Here is a 14,460-nt window from a genome sequence, read left to right on the forward strand (position 1 = left end):
CTGGCCCCCAGGACATGCTGGTCAGTGCTGCTGAAAAGACACACCAGAGCAGACGAGCTGCCTCCTATGGGAGCATGGTGGTGGGGACAACAACGCCACACACAGAGGACACAGGAACGTTTCTGACACAGAGGAACTAGATTCCTGTGGCTCCTGGCAGAAGGCTGATGGGATTGTCCCCAGGCTGCCTGTTGTCAGCTCAGCTCAGTGGACAGAATCCATGAAACCACTAGGCCATGGCTGTTACAGCTGGCTGCACTTAAAGAGCTACAATTGTCCATGACCCGTTTAGATGAGGGTGCTAATGACAAGACAAGGACCCAGTGTCATAACTCCTGCTCTCAAGCTGCCTTCTTTCTGCCTCTCAGTTTCTCCAGCCTGCACAAGAGTGTTGTTGTTGTTGTTGTTGTTGTTAGCTGTACCGAGAGAGCCTCTGAGCAGTGATGATTCCACGTGGTGCAGAGTAGAACTGCTCCATAGGGTTTTCTAGGAACTCAGGTTTGCAGAAGGGTCCTAGTGTGGTGTTGTGGGTTAATGCACTTGACTGCAACATCTGTTTGAACCACATGATCTGTGGTTCAAGCTCATCAGCCTTGAAAACCCTACACAGGGTCACTATGGGTCAGAACCGCCTCAACGGGACTTAACAACAACAACGTTTACAGAAGAGTACTGGTGTGGCACCACAGGATAAGTACTAAATCACAAGGTCAGTTTGAACTGCAAGGTCAGAGGTTCAACACTCACCAATCGCTCCTTGAAAACCCTATATAGGGTCACTATGAGTCGGAAAATCAGGCTGCGAACCACAAGATCAGCAGTTTGAAACTACCAGCTGTTCCGCAGGATAAAGATGAGGCTTTCTGCTTCCGTAAAGATTTACAGCCTTGGAAACCCTGTTCAGGGTCACTGTGGGTTGGAACCCACTCGATGGCACTTAACAACAACAACAACATGAGTCGGAACCAACTAGACAGCCCTCAACAATAACAGCAAATATTTACAGTAACTGTTTGTCACAATGGCCCATCTGCCACACAGTCACTGGTGGTTAGCAGCCAATTACAAATCCTTGTACCACCCTGGTCACCCTGGCCCCTTGCAGACGGTGTGGTGCTGTTCCGTCTGCCCCTTGCAGTTTTCTTGGCTGCCATCTTTATGGAGGCTGCTGGACTTGTATAACTGGCAGGTGGGCTCGGACTACAGGCCTTCCAGTTAGCAAGCAAAACAGTACAGTGCAAGAGGTTTGGTTTTGAGAAGGAGGAACAGAATAGATAAAGGAGATGAAGAGCTCAGAATGTTCTTGAAGTCTGGGATGTGTGTGTTTGTGTGTGTGTGTGATTCACAGGTAGATGTGCAGGTGAGCAAACCTCACTCTACTGTGAGCTCTCCCTTCCTCAGTGGGAACCACAAGTGCCACATGCTTAGACTTCCTGACCCACTTCCTGGTCCTAGCATGTGGAGGACCAACTGTAGGAACAACGAACGGGTCCAATACCTACAGTTCCAAGGTTTAGGTCTGACACCAACCCTTAGCCAGAGCAGGCCAGCCTGCTCTCCTGAGAGTCTGTTTGAGGAAGTTCTAGACGCACCTCACCGCCCCAACCCTGAGGGGGATGGAGCCATCGAACCACACAGAAGGCTGTCTTGCTATCCCAAGCTATAGCCAAGAGCATCAAGTCTTTCTTACTTTCCAGCCCACTAGGAGGTCTCAGCCCTGTAGCCCCACCCGACTTGTCCAGCCCTGTCCAGTTCCAAGGGGCCCATGGAGACTCATTTCTGGTGTCCCCAATGACCAAAACCCCAAACCAGCCAATGCCATTCCAACTGGGCTGAGGGGAACTAGTGGAGGCCACTTCCTTCTCACCTCTGGCCCCCCCACAGGTTTGAACAGTGAGCTGCTTAATTCAATGGAAAGGACAGAGGGGAGATGGGGGAGGGAAAGGGAAGAGGGAGCCCATACCCTCCACTTACCTGAACATCAAACTCTTGAAGGAGGCCGGTGATGGTCTGTGGGGAGACAAGAGAGAGGATCAGTTTTATCCATTTCCTGGGACAGAGAAACCATGCCGGTATGCTGGGCTTCTCCAAGGTCAGAGTCTATATCAGCTCCCCCTGTGGGGTCTCCCTTATTCCCAACAAAGAGAAGCTGTCCTTTTCACCTCACACACCTTAGCTGGATACTTCATTAATGATGGTCTTGATACGCCCCAAGATCTGACGGGCTAAACTGACCCTAAGCTTGAGCAATCCAGCACTGTAACTGCCTATGAACTGGTCTCCCTGTCTCCAATCCTCATGCCCATCTTACAGTTAATTTTTTTTTGTTTTACTTTTTCCCCATGGCTGCCCAGCCTCTGGCTTAAAATCCAATCACCTGTGACCTGCTCATAAGATGCTATGGCTTTGCGTCCTTGCACACCTCACCAGTTCCAGCTTCTATGTGTGAATGTTCTTGGTCCTGCCATTTGGAGTAGTCCAGACCCAGGACTCTCGGCGGGTGTTCTACCCACACTATGATGTCAGTCCTGGTGGCACCACTTTGCAGATGAGGAAATGAAGGACAAGGAAGAGGCTGAATGATTTGTAAGGGACATAAGCTGCCAAGTGTCACAGGCAGGACTTGAACCTGGTCTTAACCACTCAACTATGTACGGTGAGGAGGTGTGTGGGCTGCTAGGTTTCGTGTGGCAGTGCCAGAAAAAGTAGGGCTTCCAGGGGTTCCAGTCTGATGTGGGTGGAGGCCCAGACGGGCCCCAGGGCACTAGCCTGCACTCAGTGGTCAAACCAGGACTTGAATCAGTGTCTGTCATGCCTCCTTGGCATTCTTGGCCAAGGGGAGCTATAGAAAACAAGGAACAAGTGGAAAAATGCATATGTATGTGTATGCAAATGTGTGTGTGCTTGCAAAAGTGTACGTGGGTGTGTGTTACGTGTATACATGGATGTGTATGTATTGTGCACACATGTGTGTATGCAGATGTGTAGTGCACATATGAACATGTGTATGCTTACAAATGGATGTGTGGTGTGTGCATGTTGATGTGTGCATGTGCACATGTCCACATGGATGTATATGTGTGCACGTGTGTGCGTGCACATAGGTTTACTATGCACATGTGTGTACTCGCACATGGATGTGTTGCATGGATGTTATTGTGCACACACAGGCATGCACCTATCTGCATGCGTGCTACACATGTGTGTGCATGCGTTTTGAGATGGGATGGTTACCAGAAGCATCCACACTCACCTCCCCTTTCTCCACCAAAGGCTTCACCTCAGCAAGGTCCACGTCCTGCAGGTCCCGATTCATTGCCCTGCTGTCACCTGTCTGAGAGAAGCCAAAGGTTGGAGGTCAGTACTTCCCATTAACCACTATTTTCCAAAGGAAGCAAATTCAAGGCCAATGAAGGAGACAGGTCGAAAGTCGAGCATGAACTCTGCTCCAAATGCTCTTGCACCCTGTCCAATGAACCCAAGATTCCGAGACTTGTCCAGGCTCATTGCTCTGTCCCAGACTGGCCACTGAGGGCGGGGAACAGATGATTTACCAGGATTTCAAATAGGCTCATGGAGACAACCATGTTTCTAATGAAACGGATGTATTGGTACTCAACACCAAGGCCAGGCCCACCCACATAACAGGACGCTAAGTCACTGCACTTGAGGAGAGCCACTTCAGAATCCCAAAGCCAGGCAGCCTCGGAGTAGGAAGAAAGGAAAGTTGGCAGACGCTCACAGAATTCCCGTTCCTTCATCCTGTTCCATCCACCCAACAGGTGAGCAGCAGCAGAGACACCCCTCCCACCCACGCCTGTGCCCAGCTCTCTGCTCTGTGCTAAAGCTGGAAGAGTCTCAAGCCGAGGGGTTTGATGGGTGTGGGAAGCTCAGCAGAATTTAGAAAGAAAACAGACCTTCAAGGCCAAAGGGGATACCATGAGCCACAGTAGGGAGGGTGGCACTCGGAGGCTGGACCATGGGGCAGGAGTGGACAGTGTTCAGGAGGGCATTGGGAAGGTGCCAAGACAGGCTCCCTGGGGAGCGAGCAGACTGCTGGGCAGGGAGGATCAGGACAGGCACTGAGAATACATTCGAGGGAGAGCTCACTCTGGGAGCTGGAGGTATGAACATTTACGCTTATGAATCAACCGTCACACTGGGACAATCCGGTGTGAGTCACAAAGACCCCAGAATCAGGGGTCAGGGTAGCAGGGGAGACAGAATAGAACTTGGGAAGAAGGAGGAAGTGAAGAGAGGGGTCAGATCCAAACCTTCTAGACTGAAAAACTCGAGTAGGAGGAGTCTGACCAAGGAACTTAATCTAGAGACGTGGTTGTTTGTCCTCAGTTCCTGAAACGTATGTCTTAAATAAATACATAAAACATTTAAACCCTGAAAACACTGTTTAAATGTAAGCGTGTTTGGTAAGAAGGACGACTGGCAGGCTAGATGAGGTAACAAGGTGACTCAAGGTGGGGCTGGCCAAGCCAGGCCAGAAAGACCCATCACAGAATACTTCCTGAGCACCTTGGGACTCTGACCAACCTCAGAGGAAAGGGCTGGGGTCTGCACTAAGGACTGAGACAACCCCACCCCACCCCACCCCAATATAAGCTCTGGACATGGAAGTTCCTGGGGCTTCCTGGTGGGTGACAGGCACTGAAGTACATCCCTTTTGGGGACATGGAAGCTCTGCATTGGGGACCTTCCCAGACATCACCCTATGAATCTCTCTTCCTTTGTGTTCTTTATTCCGAGAGTAAATTGCAAGCATATGTGTACAGTGCTTTCCAATGAGTTCTGAGAGTCTTCTCAGCACTTACGGAACCCAACAGAGTATGGGAACTAGAAAGTCAACAGTGAGGGAGCCCAGGAGAGGGGACAAAGCAGGGAGGCAGCCTGATGGAGTAGAGAGAAACCCCAGAATCTATGGCCAGCAGTTGAGCAGTGTGGGAAGCTTGGGGGTCTCCCAAGCTCACAGGATTTTTCATTTGACCTCGCTCCAGTGGCTACTCAGAGAAAGCAACCCCTATGGCCGTACCACTGGCAGAACTGAAAAGAGAGGTGACCAAGTGAGGATTTGGGGTTTATGTTGGCTTATGATCACACTGCCACACTGCTACTGCTGTATTCCAAAGAGGGAACTGGCTTCGAGGTACTTAAGATCCAACAGACGTGATGCTCAAAGAGAACAAGCGGGCTTCTGAAAGCCCAATCTGTGGCCATCGGAAAGCTCCACTCAATGCCTGAACCCACAAGAGCCTTGTGAGACACCTTAGCTGTCAACCCATAGCAGAGATAGGGACACCTCAGATCCCAAAGACCCCTCCCCCAGTGCCACCACATAGCCTTCCATGGGTGGACGAAGCTCTCCCTGGGGTGCTCCAGTCTGGGGCTCCAGCTCGATTCCCCAGCAGATAACCTGTCCCACAAGAATGCCTTTATGTAGCTTTTGTATCTCCGCTTCAGAATATTCTGAAAACAAAGTCCTTTTATATTTATGGGCATTCCTGGGCAGCTGCCAGCCTGGAGGCAGGAGACATGAAAAGTCGACGCCTGTCGGTCTTGCTAATTCAGCGTGTTCATGGTCCCGAGACCCTGGTCCATGGGACACCTCGCCTACACAGCCCAGAGAGCCTTCCAGAAACTCAGGACCCTGACATTGCCACCCTGCATGTAAGGGAGGTGGTGGGGTGGACAGGGCGGGGACAAGGCCTCCTCATGTCACGGGGCAACTCAACACACTCAGCAAAGAATAAAGGGTGCAAGTTGGAGCCCCAGCCATGTCTCCGGTTCATCTGCGAAATCCACATAACAGGGAGCCCACCAGATCCATTCACATCTCTACCTGGAGCTCCTGGCATTAACCCTGTGTGAAGTCACTTGCTGAATAGTTGAACAGTTGGATATAACTTAGAACTTCTATTTCAATTTGCATTTTTACATTTCAAATTCACTTTTAAATTGCCAGGAGTTCCTGGACAGTGCAGTTAAGCTTAGACGCCAACCCAAAGGTTAGAACTTCAAGTTCACCCAGAGGTACCTCTGAAGAAAGGCCTGGTAATCTACTTCCAAGAAACCATCCATTCAAAGCCCTATGGAAATGCTTAAGCACAGAAAACCAACAGAGAGCTCTGAGGGGAAGAAAAGTGCAGATGAGAGAACTGAAGGTTAGCAGCTAAAGTGCAAAGACTTATCTATAACAAAATGTTAAGAGATCCCCCCCCCAAAAAAAAAAATTGAGGGGGAAAAAAAAGAATATGAAAGCATTTTTCACAAGAGACAGTCCCTGTGAGTTCTCAATAAGCCTACAAAATCTGCTCAGACTCTCCGGTAAGCAATAAAATGTAAATGAAAGTAGCAATGAGCTATCACTTTATCCCCACAAGACTGGGACGGATTGAAGAATTATTAACGCTGTTAAAAGCGCCTGCTCGTGATGACGCAGGTGGAGGTGTATCCTCTCACGTGGCTGGACAGGTGGACGATGTGTTCTTACAGCTTCTTAGAAAACAACCCGGCCTCATTTATTAAAATGAACCACGCAGCCACCACACTTCTGAAAAATCTACCCTAAGTAATAAAAGCATCAGGAGACAAGGAGATTTGAAAAAAACACATTTCAGTGGCAAAAAAAGAAAAGAAAAGAGAATCCAGGGAGGGAAGTAGCCCCCCAGGGCACCGTTCTGCGCTGACACACAAGAGGTCAACATGAATCCAAATGACGTGATTGCAACTGTTTTGCTTGGTTTGGTTTTGTTGGTTTAAATGATCATTAAACCATAGACTGAAACCACGCTTTGAAAACAATTCTGCATTTATAAGGACTTGAACCCATGATGTTGTCAGTCCTGTCTGGCAGTTCTCTGGGGCTTCTTGATGTCAAGACCACATCACAGCGTAACAGATGCTCATTCATCCTCCTTTATCCAGGAAGAGTTCAGTTCCAGCCCTAAAAGGTTTCCAAAACAATGTCTTCAGAGTCTTCCAGGCCCCTGCACGAGTGTTCCTCCACCCTCACTCCACCCCCGTCTCTTCCTTCCCTACAACTTTCCAGACCATAGGTTTAAAAATGGCCTGTCTTCCAGAAATACCAAGGACTTGATGACAGGTGTACTTTGAAGTTACAGAGGCACATCTACTCATTCCAATATTGATCATAACTGGGACAACTAGTCCAAAAGAAAACCAGGTGGAGCTGCTAACTAAAAAGTTGCTGGTTCGAACCCACCAGCTGCTCCAAGGAAGAAAGGTGGGCGGATCTGCTTCCATACAGACCTACAGCTTTGGAAACCCTGTCTTATAGGGTCACTATGAGGCAGAATTGATTACACAGCAGCAGGTTTAGGGTCTTTTTGTTATCCTATAAAGGGCAGTAGGAGTCCTGGTATGGTGCTGTGGGCTAAAGTGCTGGACTGCAAAGTCAGTTTGAGCTGCAAGGTCAGCGGTTCAGGTTCACCAGCCACTCCCTGGAAACTCTATGCGTAGGAAACCGCTATGGATTGGAACAGACTCAATGGCACTTAACAACAACAACAACAGGGCAGTAGGCTACATCTGGAGACGTTTTCGATGATCATGACTTAAAGGGAAAGAGGGATGCTATTGGTATCTAGTGGTCAGAGGCCAGGGGTGTTGCTAAGCATCCTGTAATGCACAGGACAAGCTTACAGTAAAGAGTCAACCAGACAAAATGTCACTAGTTCCAAAACTGAGAAAATCTCAAATCCAAGAAACATCCACTACATGTGCTGACTCCTGAAGTCTGTGGAGAGTAGAGAAAAGCCTTAGGGGAAGCTTCCATATGTGTTACTCCCTGGTGCGGGGCAGCCTGCTGATTCCTAAGAACCATCACCACCACCAGATTACAGGCTGACCTCGGAAATACGGAGCAAGACTGGGAAGTGTTTCACTCTGTTGTGGGTGGAGTTTGTGAGTCAGAACTGACTCAATGGCATCTGACAATACGGTTCCAGAGCATCACTCATAAAAGTTAATCCTATGAATGTTTTGGTTTTCGGGACAAAGAAACCTGATGTGTACACTCGAGCACAGTTTAGGAGGTGGGCAAACGTTTGATGCCTTGTGGGAATGACCACCGTGGGGGCATAGTCAGGAAGTGAGTACGTGTAGTTGGGGAAAGAGGGCTGGGCTGAAACACATCTTCTATTGGTCAAAACAAAAACAAATCTGCACAATCTGGGAGGAGCAGGGAAGTGAATCACATGAAATGTAGAGCGCGGGAGGGAGGCGGAAGCCCACCGGAGTTGGAGTAAGGGTCCCACAATCACACAGTCAGCCACAGACAGACAGCGGGGATGGGAGGCTCACACACTCTTCCTCAGACGGTCTTTTCTATGAACTTCTAATTCGATGGCTCCTTTTAGGAAGCAATTTCAGTAAATGTTGATTTGTAGGTGTGTGCAAGCTATTTTACCCAGGAGAAAGGGGCACATGGCAGTGCAACTGGTCTGGGGGGCTCTGGATGACCTCCCACAGGTGCAAGCCAGACCCCCACAGGGCTGGGGGTGGTAGGAGTCACTTCTTCCAGCTGATTGGAGGCCCGCTTTGTTGACAAGTTCAATGGCATCTCCCTGGACTCCAGTCACTGTCTCTCTGCTATCATCTTTCTGGTCCCAGAGGCAGAATCGTTTGAACCTCTGACCTTGTGGTTCAAACGGACCTTGCAGTCCAGCACATTAACCTGCAGCGCCACACCAGGACTCCTCAATGAAACAGGGAACACAAAATCTGCAAATACAGGCATGCTTCCTAGATTCATGGCTATTGCTCATTTTCTCCCAATAATACGTGTTCACTTTGTGTCTGTTTGTCACCTTTTGGCCATTTTCACACTATTTCAAATGTTTTCACAATGCCATTACATACCTATTCCCACTCATAGTGACCCTATAGTGTACACATAACTTGTCTACACACTGGGAAGCTAAAAATCAGTGCCTCACTGATTAGCAATAATTGCTTTACTGGAGTGGCCTGGAACTGGGCCCACAATGTCTCTGGGGTCCACAAGTACTAGCTGCTTAATTAATCCTTGCACTTTCCTCTTCAGGTGATCTCAGAAACATGGGGCTATCTTTGAGGACACAGTGTGTGTTTCTACTGTTGGTCCCAAAGTGCCCAGTGAGGATCCAAGAATGTGCTCAGCAAATACCGGGTTTCCAATGATCAAACCAAACACACCAATGTGGGTCAATTTGCAACACCAGACAATATGTAACAAAGGGCCAAGAGGGGCTGGGTACAGGCCTTTCTGGTTCAACAGACCCAGGAGGCCACTCAGCAATTCTCTGGAACTCACTCATGGATCCCAGTGGGAGCCAAGACCAGGATGTGGCTAGACAAGGGAAGAACGTTGCCCTGAGGACTGGGAGGGCAGTAGGCATCTTCTTAGGCAATGCCAGGTGACTTGAGAATTGTTAACCAGTGCCAGGAGGTGACAAAGGAACATACAGAGCCTACGACCGGTAGATCTGGGAGACACTGTGGATTGCAACAAAGCAAATCACACAAATGTTTGGCTTCCCAGTGCCTACAAAAGTGAAGACCAATATGGGACAGAGCCACAACGTGATCACATGCTATTGGAAAAATGGCACAGATAGGCTTGCTTGCTCAGCACAGGGCTGCCCCAGCGCTTCCATTTGAAGAAAACGAAAGAGCAACAGAACCAAGCCCAGTCAATGAGGTGTGTCTGTGTTTTCCAAGAGCCTGGCCGGTGAGGTTTGAAGCCGAGGTGTGGAAAACCCTGTCTCTTTCCTACTCTATGGTTGTGATCAAGGTAATTTCCTATCCAGACCCTCAGTTTCCCCGTCTGTTAGACAGACGTACACAGCCGTGTGTCCTCTGTGGTCTTGGTGTGATCTGTAAGATGCTCAGGGTTGATGGGAATCCAGGCCAGGCACACAGGGGTCTTTCCATGATTCCTGTCCAGCTCAGCTTGGCCCGGAATAGGCCCTCAATCTGGACCAAGTCCCTCTCCTTATCCTGCCTCAGGCCCCACCTGCAAGACCAGGAGCCTCCCTCTAGCTCCAGAAATCTGCTAAACTGAGGAAGACCCACATTCTCTTGGGAAAGCCCCCATAGGGCAGGACAGAGAGGAGACATTCAGCAGTGAGACTGTCCGTGAGCACCAGGACCCTCCTGCTCTGGGAAGACTACCTGCAGATGGGCTACACGGAAACCCTACGTACATAGACACACAACAACAATAATAGTTATAGGAGCGCTTCGTGAGCTCTAAGCTCTGAGCTTCACTTGTCCTCACAGCAAACCTACGAGGTACGTATCGCCAAGGTCACCATTTGACAGGTGGGGAAACTGAGGCACAGGGAGGTTATGAGAGGCGCCCCAGAACAACAAGCTTGCAGCTGAAACCGTACATCAACTGTAATGGGGCCAGTTGGCAAGGACATCTCCTGGCCCTAATCACACACAAATCCCTTACTTCCACTCTGTGTTCAGGTGACCTCGAGGCTCCGGTGGTTTGGGGAGGGGGGGATTGTCAACTGGGGGAGTCGCATGCTTCTCCCACATTTTGCAGTCCACTAGGAATAGGTTCAGGCTCTCTGGAAAAGTCTGCGCCTTAGACTTTTCTATTCTTCCTTTATAACACTCAGAAGGACCTGTGTTTTGTTCTCCCTCAAAAGTATGGCCCCCATCTGGAAAGTTCTTAATACGAAAAAGTATTCACTGCACTGTGTCATTTGCTCCTTGAAGATGCCCTGGGAGAGAATGGGGACTATCATCCCATTTTACAGATTAGTAACACAAGGCTCAAAAACTGCTGACTTCCCCAGGAAGAAGGAGGATCCGAAATAGCAGGAGGACATGAACTATGTGGCTTATGGCCCCCTTTTGCTGTGAGACCAGAAGAACTGGATGGTGCCAGGCTACCATAACTGGATGTTTAGAGAAGAATACTGACCAAAAGGGGGAGAACTGTAGAACAGAACTTAAAATTCTAAGACTCTAGATATTCGGGATCTAACTCCTGAAACTATTGCCCTGAGATCATCTTTAAACCTTAAAACAAAAATAAACTTGAAGCATTCTTTATCAAACAATAGTTTTGCATAACTGGCAAAGAGCACATTGCTTTCTTTTAAGATCACTTAGTATGTTTTAGAAGTCCTGGTGTGGTGGTGTGAGTTAATGCGCTGGACTGCAAAGTTGGTTCGAACCCCAAGTTTGACAGTTCAAGTTTATCAGCTGATCCTCAGAAATCCTATGCAGGGTCGCTATAGGTCGGAACCAAATCTACAGCACTTAACAACAATATGTTTTAAGTAGTCAGAGCCAAACAGTAAAAAAGCCTATAAGCACCAGAGAGCTATGCACTTCATATCAGATGAAAAGGGCAGCATCTACCCAGAGAGAAAGCTCAGAAGGCAGGAAAAGATAAGGGTTCAGGACAAAAGGGAAAAAGATGGTAAAGACAAGGAGAAAGTAGGAAGTGTGCTTTAAGTCATGAGTGTTTCCATCAATACCACCAAACAAAATGTGTATCACTTGTGGAATACAAAACCAATTTGCTCTGTAAACCTTTACTCATATCACAATTGAGTCTTAAAATAAAAAAATAATAAAATCTATATGAGATCAGATTGATTAACAATAGCAACTGCAAAGATGTGATAAGAAGCTTGTTGTTGTTGTTGTTAAGTGCCATCTAGACTGGTAGTGTAGTGGTTACAAACTGGGCTGCTAACCCCAAGGTTGGCAGTTCAAAACTACCAGCGATTCCGTGGGAGAAAGATGAGGCTTTCTGCTCCCATAAAGATTTACAGCCTCGGAAACCCTATGCAGGGTCACTATGAGTCAAAACCGACTCCACAGTACTTCACAACAACAGTGGGTTCAGACCCATATCGATCCTATACAGGGTTTCTGAGGAACAGCTGGTGAGCTCGAACCACTGACCTTGTGGTTCAAACCAACCTTGCATTAACCCACAGTGCCACACTAGGACTCCGATAAGAACTTGCTGTTGTTGTTGTTAGGTGCCGTGGAGTCTGTTCCAACTCATAGCAGCCCTGTACAGGGTTTCCAAGGCTGTAAATCTTTATGGGAGCAGAAAGCCTCATCTTTCTCCTGCAGAACAGCTGGCAGTTTCGAACTGCTTACCTTGAGGTTCACAGCCCGATTCATAACCATTATGCTACCAGAGCTCCTTGATAAGAAGTTTAGAGGACAGTTACGTTTATGATGTTAACGGTGGAGGAACACTTCAGAAAAGTGAAGGTGAGAACAGCTTCACAAACTGAAGGGTCTATAACTGCTATCACAGGTAGAAACGGTTGAATTGGTGTAGATCTATTCTCAATAGCAACAACATAAATAAATACATTAACCCCCTGGCAAGCAAAAGCTGTGAGGTGGGGGTAGGTGCAGAGCTCTGGCATGGGCAGACATCAGCCCCCAGACTCTACTAGTGAAGGGAGACCAGGAGCGGACTGGTGACAAGTTTTGTCAGCAACTGGCCCAGAGTCTGTCCCCTCCATGACACACCCAACATCAAAGACACATGAAAGGCAGTATTCTCACAGTACACTGGACTCTTTATAGAATGGGTCCCAAAAGGGGGGTGAAAAAAAATCAATGCTTGCTGCTCTGACTAGCACAGTCTCTTTGCTCCAGACAAGAAGTGGTTCCATGTCTGCACTGGTCACAAGAAAAGCAGGCTTGGGATATGTCTTGCCCTGCCTCATTGTGGGCACGTGCATTTCCGTTACTTTGCCAAAGGGATTTTGAAGTCAAGCTACAAGGCAGCTCATGGGTGTTTTGGGGACACTGTAAAAATACAGCTCTGGGGATGGTGAGGAAGCTGGCTGCCCTCATTCTAAATGTTTTCTTACGTAAGCAACCCCATAAACAATATGAGGGGACTTGCTAGACCTCCAAAAGAAAAAAAATAAAATGCCCAATGTAAAAGAGAAGTCAAGAGCAGGCCTCTCAAAGTCAAATCAATAAAACTTGATTATCAACATCAGTAAATCTAGGTACATATGCTAAGAAGACAATTGAGCTAGGAATTCCCTGAGGGCTCCCAGTAGACATTCAATGAATTGTTCGATATTTATAAAAAGGTAAAAAGAATAAGCAGAGTAGACAAAAGCCAGCCCCACTCTCAGATATGACCAAGCTGCCTTCCTTGATTCCTGCTGGAGCAGAAAATGGAACCAGTGCTCCCTGTTGGTATGAGCCCAGGAAGGCAGAGGATTCAAGGAGAAAGTTTGGAGCCAGTAAGCAGAAGATGGAAGTCTTAGCAATCCAGTCATCTCCCACCTTCCCTGTGCAACAACCTGAATTTTCCTGTAGATCTCCAGTGATGTTTTGGCAGTTCCGCTAGAGTTTTGGGGCAGAGAGAAGTCCGCCCGAGGCGACAAGTCCAGGAACCGGAAGTCCAAAGGACACTGGTGATGTTAAGAGATAGTTTCTGTGAATCTAAGGGACAAGTGTGACCTAGACCAGCTGGTCTATGAGATCCTTTGTTGGAATCACACAAAACAGAGCCAGTATTGCCAGATAACGCAGAAACAGCTTCTTTCCATAAAACCCTTGGTCCCTGAAATCTGTGTGTTCGCCACACTGACAGGACCCTTCCCCAAAATGGTCTTGTTGCTTCTACCTTCTGGAATGGCCCTCCGATCTCCATATTGCCTTAATGAAAAGAAGTTATTGACTAACACTTACAAAGTGCCTACTGCATGCCAGGTTAGAAAAGTAAGTAAATAAAACTTGACTGCCGTCTATCTGCCAGGGAAAAAACAAACAAACGAAACACCTGTTGCTGTCAGAGGTAGAACTGTGCTCCACAGGGTTTTCAAATCCTGGTTTTTCAGAAGTAGATTGTCAGGCTTTCTTCCAAGGTACCTCTGGGAGGATTCGAACCTTCAACCTACTGGACGGCAGCAGAATGTGCTCATCTTTGCACACTCGACCCTGCAACCTTTTGGTTGGCAGGAGAATGCGTTCACCTTTGTCCCCACTCAGGGACTCCATATGCCAGGCACTGGGGTCTAAAGGAGGAAAGGGATGGGTTAAGATAATTACAGTCCAGAGAAAGATCCAGAGATGATGTCATGGAGCAGAAACCCACCAGATCCTCATCCTCTCCCAGGACAGAGCTAAGGAGGTATTCTGGAGAAAGAATGTGAGGTTCCATGATGGCAAAGGAGAGGGTGAGGGGGCCCAACTGAGAGATGCCTGCAGTAGATCTCTGTGAGTATTAGTAACAGCAAATGTCTAAAAAGGATACCGCTCTCAGCTCTTTAGCTGAATGAAGGCACTCAACACCTATGGGTTCCAGAGTGTTTAGTGTGCTCATTTTACAGAAGATCAAAATGAGGCCGCAAGCAGCTGATTGCCTCTCTGCGCCTTTTACTTCACCCTGATTTCTCTGGCTAACCCCACGTTGTCATGAAAAAGGGCAAA

The sequence above is a fragment of the Chrysochloris asiatica genome, unplaced genomic scaffold (assembly GCF_000296735.1).
Source record: "Chrysochloris asiatica unplaced genomic scaffold, ChrAsi1.0 scaffold00001, whole genome shotgun sequence".
Classification (NCBI taxonomy): Eukaryota; Metazoa; Chordata; class Mammalia; order Afrosoricida; family Chrysochloridae; genus Chrysochloris; species Chrysochloris asiatica.